We start from the raw sequence: 7,083 nt of genomic DNA on the forward strand, positions 1-7,083 counted from the left end.
TTGTCTCCGAGGCATTGTGGCGTTGTTGTATTTAGATCTCTGTTAACTGTTTGTGAAGAGCAGTCAAGGGTGATTCCGGCTCTTCTTGGTGGTTTTTTATTGTTGGCCTGTTGGTGGAGAAGGAGATAGTGGCTGTCGCTCAGTAAGTGAAATTGCAGGTGGTGTGGGTTTAGTTGTGTCTTATGGGGACTGTTGTTGTCTCCCACTCAAGTAGACACAAATTATAATCAAATAACCTTTAAAAAACTTGTCCGTCTTGCAGGTCTCGAGTATCCTTGAGGTGTCTGGAAAGCAGATGTGTTCTTAAGCCCTAGGAATCTGCGAGAGCGCTGTCTCTTTAAATATCCAAAATAGGCAAGCTGCTTTTTAAACCTTCAAAATGGCGGCCACCTCCTGACCGGCAAAAGTCCACAGCTCAGCCCACCTTTCTGTTCACCTTCTCTGCTTGTTCCCCAGCCACCATGCACAGTCCTCTGTGAAGTCTCTGGCTAGCAGGGTGATTTTTCGGTTAATTCTTAAGTCCTACTACTACTCGGGAATCTCCAAGATGTCTGTGCCGTCAGGATCGCTGCCAGACTGCAGCTCCGTATGTCTCCTTTTTTGGTATTTTCACACAAATTCTTCTGCTAGTTGGGGTTTTGTCCACTTCTATATCCTTCCCTTCAAGGCTCAGGGGTCCAGGATTATCTTCTGTGTCTTTGTTAATTGGTTTCCCTTTTCTTTGTTGAAAAGGGTCTGTGCAGTCTTTCTGCCTAGTCCGCCATCTTGCCGGAACCCCTCATTTTTAGTTCTTAAAGATCCTACATGTTCGCTTATATTGTCCATCTACCCTTGTGACTTGTTTTAACATATTAATCATGTTGCCATTGCTGTGTGCTGTGTAGTCAATTCCTACTCAGCGCAATCTTTTATGGCAGAGTAGAACTGCCCCATAGGGTTTTCTAGGATTTAAGGAAGCAGATCACCAAGTCTTTTGATTAGCAGCTCAGTGCTTAACCATCGTGCCACCAGGGCTCAGTACTTTACTCATGTTGTTGATGTTAGGTGCCATTGAGTTGGCTGCAACTCATGGCAATCCTGTGTACAACAGAACAAAACACTGTCAAGTTCTGTGCCAACTTCACAACCTTGCTGTACCTGAACCCGTTGTTGCAACCACTGTGTCAATCCATCTCATTGAGGGCCTTCCCCTTTTTCGTTGACTGCCCCTCATTTACCAAGCATGATATCTTTCTCTGGGGAGTAGTCCCTTCTGACAACATGACTAAAGTAGGTGAAACGAAGTCTGGCCATTCTCTTTTCCAAGGAGCATTGCGGCTGCACGTCTTCCAGAACAGATTTGTTAGTTTTTCTGGCAGTCCGTGGTACTTTGAGTGTTCTTCTTTGACACCACAGCTCAAAAGCATTTGATAAATTTGATAATTTCCACATTCTGTGGGATCACCTTTCTTTGAAATGGGTACAAATATGGATCTCTTCCAGTCAGTTGGCAAGGAAGCTGTCTTCCAAATTTCTTGGCATAGACGAATAAGTGCCTCCAGTGTGACATCGGTTTGTTGAAGCATTTCAGTAGGTATTCTGTCAATTCCTTGAGCCTTGCTCTTTGCAAAATCCTTCAGTGCAGCTTCGACTTCTTCCTTCAGTACCATTGGTTCTTGATCATATGCTACCTCCTGAAATCGATGAACATTAACCAGTTATTTTTGGTACAGTGACATCTTTTTTATTTTACTTTTCAATTCTTTTAATTTTTATTTTTGCAGTGCCTTCCATCTTCTTTTGATGTTTCCTTCATCATTCAATACTTTGCCCATTGAATCTTTCAATATTACAATTTGAGCCTTGAATTTTTTCTTCAGTTCTTTCAGTTTGAGAAATACTGAAGGTGTTCTTCCCTTTTTGTTTTCTAACTCCAGGTCTTTGCCCATTTCATTATAATAATTCACTTTGTCTTCTCAAGCTGCCCTTTGAAATCTTCCATTCAGCCCTTTTATCTTGTCATTTCTTCCATTTACTTTGTCTACTCTCCATTCAAGGGCAAGTTTCAGAGTCTCTTCTGACATGCATTTTGGTCTTTTCTTTCTTTCCTGTCTTTTTATGTCCTTTTGCTTTTTTCATGGATGATGTTCTTGATGTCATCCCACAGTTCCTCTGGTTTTTGGTTATTGGTGTTCAGTGCATCCAGTCTGTTCTACAGATGGTCTCTAAATTCAGGGGCGATAGAATCAAGGTCGTATTTTGGCTCTTGTGGACTTGTTTTAATTGTCTTTAACTTCAAGTTGAACCTGCATATGAGCGGTTGATTGTCTGTTCCACAATCAGCTCCTGGCCTTGTTTTGGCTAAAGATATTGAGCTTCTCTATGTTGCCTCTTTCCACAGATATAGTCGATCTGATTCCTGTGTACTCCATATGGTGAAGTCCTTGTGTATAACCGCTGTTTATGTTTTTGAAAAAAAGTATTTGCAGTGAATAAGTCATTGGTCTTCCAAAATTCTGTCATGTGATCCCTGATATTATTTCTGTCACCAAGGCCATATTTTCCAACTACTAGTGATTCTTCTTTGTTTCCAGCTTTTGCATTTCAGTCACCAGTGGTAAGCAACACATCTTAATTTCATGTCTAGTCAATTTCAGACTGTAGAAGTTGGTAAAAATCTTCAATTTCCTTGTCTTTGGCATTGGTGATTGGTGAGTAAATTTGAATAATAGTATTAACTGGTCTTCCTTGTTGGCTTATGTATATTATCCTATCATTGACCACCTTGTACTTCAGGATAGATCTTGAAACATTCTTTGTGATAAAGAATGCCACATCATTCCTCTTCAATTTGTCATCCCCAGCATAGTAGATCATGGTTGTCTGATTCAAAATGGCCAAAACCAGTCCATTTCAGCTCACCAATGCCTAGGATATCAATCTTTATGTGTTCCATAATGATGTGGATGGAGTAAAGCTTTCGGAGCCTCCATTTGCTAAAGTGTCGTGACTCAAAATGAGAAGAAACAGCTGCAACATTAATCATAGTTATTTTAAATCCATTATCTGATCATTTCATCATCTGTGTCATATCTGAATCTGGTCCTGAAGCTTGCTTTGTCTCTTCAGATTTTGTTTTTTCTTGCCTTTGGCATGCTTTGTAGTATGTTTTTGAAGGCTGCACATGTTGTTAGACATAATAGGACAGAGGTAAATGGGCCTTGAGTGTAAGGAATTTTGTTAAACTGGCTAGATGATAGGCTTTGTTTACTATTTACTGTAGTTCTAGGTGCTTGTTATTAGTTGTCCTTGAATCAGCTCATGGTGGCTCCATATACAACAGAATGAATTTTTGCTCAATCCTGTACCTCCTTCATGATTGTTAGTAACCTCGAGTCCGTGGTTGCAACCACTATGTATTTTGTGTGCCTTCCAGCCTGCACTATAACAGATGTAGGGTTTTCATTGGCTAATTTTCTGAAGTAGACTGCTAGACCTTTCTTTTAAGTCTGTTTTAGTAGAAGCTGTGCTGAAACCTGTCTGCCATGGGTGACCCTGCATGTATTTGAAATACTGGTGGCAAAGCTTCTAGCACCATAGCAACAGGCAAGGCTTCACAGTAGACTAACTGATAGATGTGTGGTAGTCTGTATGTTGGGCTTTGTTTAATGTTTACTATAGCTGAAGATGCTGTTGTAATGTGCCATTGAGATTCCGACTCCTGCCAGTCTGATGGGAGCTCTGGTAGTGTAGTGCCTAAGGCACTTGACTGCTAACCAGAAGGCTGGCGGTTCAAACCCACCAGCCACTCCTCGGAAGGAAAGTTGGGCAATCTACTTCTGTAGTGATGCTGCCTCGGAAACCCGAGGAGGGGTCGCTATGAGTCGGGTCCCACTTGACAGCATGTAACAATAACAACAGCAACCAATCTGACAGAACAGAATAAAACTGTGGCCTCATAGGGATCCCTGGGTTGTAAATGATTATGAGGATGGCACAGGACTGGACATTGTTTCATTCTGTTGTACATAGGGCCTTTATGAGTTGGAATCGACTCGATAGCACCCCATAACAATAACAACAAATCTTTATGGTCATGAGTACAGAGGTTAAGCACCACCGGTGGGTTTGAAGTGCCGACATTTCAGTTAGCAGCCCAGTTAGCAGCTGAATCCTTAACCATTTTGCCACCAGGGTTCCTTGCTATCCATTGCTCTTAGGTTGATTCCATTTCACAGGGACACTATAAGGCAGAGTAGAACTGCCCCATAGGGTTTCTAAGGCTGTAACCTTTATGAAGTAGAATGCCACATCTTTCTTTGGTGGAGCAGCTGGTAGGTTCAAACCACAAACCTTTTCGATTCACAGCCAAGCACTTAACCACTGCAACACCAGGGATAAAGACATCAAATTTCTTTAGTATCTTTATTTCAGACTCCCCTCTTGCCTTTGTGCTGTCTGAGAATTCTTCTTGAGGTAGAATCTGTGTCTTAAGCTCTTTCATTTATTGTTCCACTGGAGCCCTGATGATGTGCTGATAAGATGCATGTATGTGGAGGAACAGTTCTATAATTTTATGATTAAATCTCAATGTTTTCAGTGGGCTTCTGACTCTGGGCTGTGTCCTTCACAAGTGTTTGCCCCAGATTATTGACTCCCCCCCCCCTTTGTTTTCTTTTAAATCTGGAAGGCTAGAGGTACTGGCTTGGGAGAAATGTCCTTACCCCAGGTGGGATACAGCTCTGGTAAAGTCTGTTTCCCTAGAGGAAGCCTTTGTTATGGGGAATGCAGTGAGATAGTACACCTTGGTTGCTCTCCCCTTCCTATCCCAAAGTCTGGAGATCTTTCTTAGTTTTTCGCTGTGAGAACCTGGATGAGGTTACTGGAGGTTAATCACACAAGTGTCACTTAAAACTGCAGCCCCTAGGAGTCTCTTGCTCTCAAGCTAATCCATTCTCAGCCTTCAGCAGTTCATCAGACTTAACCCTCTATGTGTTCCTGCCAGTGTGAGGTTCCGCTGGCTTCTGCTCCATCCAGGTGAGCAGATCTCCCTGTGACTCCTTTCTCTCCACATTTCAGGCTGGCAGTCTGTAATCTCAGTTCTCTGAAAAGCTCTTGATTTTCAGTTCTGTTGTTTCTTGATGTGAAGACAGGGATGATGACTCCTGAGCTTTGTGTTTGTTGGAGTTGAAACCCTGATTTTGTTTTGTATTTTACATTATTATTTTTTTTTAATTAGTGCAGATAGGTCCATTTTTAACAACTGTATATTATTCCATAGTACGGTTGTACCATTCATCTCTTAAAGGACTGAAGTATCTCTAATTTTTCACTATGTAAATGGTTGTGTGTGGGGCCTGAAATCTCCTCATCTAACTTCACAAGGAGGAGAATCATTAGCATCAACAGCCCAAGTGTGATTTCTATGAGGTGGAAGTCAGACAGGCTTCCTTTGTCTAAACTTTTCACCAGATCTGACACCAGCCTTCCCTTATACAGACACACAGAATTATAGGCTATACTTACAGTTATGGGGTTTGTTAGGGAAGTAACAGGTTACAGTAACATACTACTGTAACCTATTAATTCATAAATATCACACGCAAATAAAATCTTGCTGAAGATAATTCAAAAATGATTGCAGCAGTATATTGATGGGGAACTTCCAGAGATACAAGCTGGATTCACAGTAGGACGTGGAATGAGGGATAGCATTGCTGATGTCAGATGGATTTTGGCTGAAAGCAAAGAAGACCAGAGAGATGTTTAGTTGTGATTTATTGACTACGCAATAGCATCAGATAGTGTGGAATTATCTGTAACAAATTATGGATAACATTGAAAAGAATAGGAATTCCAGAACACTTAATTGTGCTCATGAGGAACTTGTACATAGAGCAGGAGGCTATCATTTGAAGGGGATAGCGCATGATGTAAAATCAGAAAGGGTGTGCTTCAGAGTTGTATCTTTTCACCATACTTATTCAATCTGTATGCTGAGCAAATAATCCGAGGAGGTGGACTATATGAAGAAGAATGCAGCATCAGGATTGGAGGAAGACTCATAAACAACCTGTGATATGCAGATGACACAACCTTGGTGAAAGTGTAAATGACTTGAAGCATTTACTGATGAAGATTAAAGACCGCAGTCTGCAGTATGGATTATACCTCAACATAAAGAAAATGAAAATTCTCACAACTAGACCAATAAGCAGCATCATGACAAGTGGAGAAAAGATTGAAGTTGTCAAAGATTTCATATTCCTTGGTTCAACAGTTGGCACCAGTGGAAGCAGAAGTCAAGACATCAGGCAGTGTGTTGCACTTGGGCAGATCTGCTGCAAGAGACCTCTTTCAAGTTTTGAAGAGCAAAGATGTCTCTGAAGACTAAGGTGCATCTAACCCAAGCCTTGGTATTTTCAGTTCCTCATATGCACGTGAAAGCTGGACAGTGAATAAGGAAGACCAAAGAAGGGTTGATGCTTTTGAGTTGTGGTGTTGGCAGAGAATACTGAAAAAGTACCATTGACTGCCAGAAGAACTAACAAATCTGTCTTGGAAAAAGTATAGCCGGAATGCTTCTTGGAAGAGAGAATGGCCAGACTTCATCTCACCCACTTTGGTCGTGTTGTCAGAAAGGACCATTCCCTGTAGAAGGATACTGCTTGGTAAGGTGGAGAGTCGGCAAAAAAGGGGAAGGCCCTCAATGAGGTAGATCGATATAGTGGCTGCAGCAATGGGCTCAAGTATAGCAAGGATTGTCAGGCTGGCACAGGACCGGGCAGTATTTAGTTCTGTTGTACACAGGGTTGTTGTGAATCAGAGCTGACTCAATGGCATCTAACAACAACAACAGGCTACAATTTAGGGTTAGGAATAATTCAGGATACAGTTCTTTGATCAAGAGGACAGAATTTAGGCTGTGCCCACAGACAGGCCTCTCCCTCAGCCCAGCATCTTCCCTGTTGCCTTCAAGTGTCACAAAGCTTTTTTATTTATTTATTTATTTATTTTAAATTAGGATTTGGGTGAAGATTTACAGAGTAAATTCACTTTTCATACAGCAGTTCACATATACTTTGTCTCATGTCATTGACCAAA

The sequence above is a fragment of the Orycteropus afer genome, unplaced genomic scaffold, assembly GCF_000298275.1.
Source record: "Orycteropus afer afer isolate SDZICR_OR568_19922 unplaced genomic scaffold, OryAfe1.0 scaffold00227, whole genome shotgun sequence".
Classification (NCBI taxonomy): Eukaryota; Metazoa; Chordata; class Mammalia; order Tubulidentata; family Orycteropodidae; genus Orycteropus; species Orycteropus afer.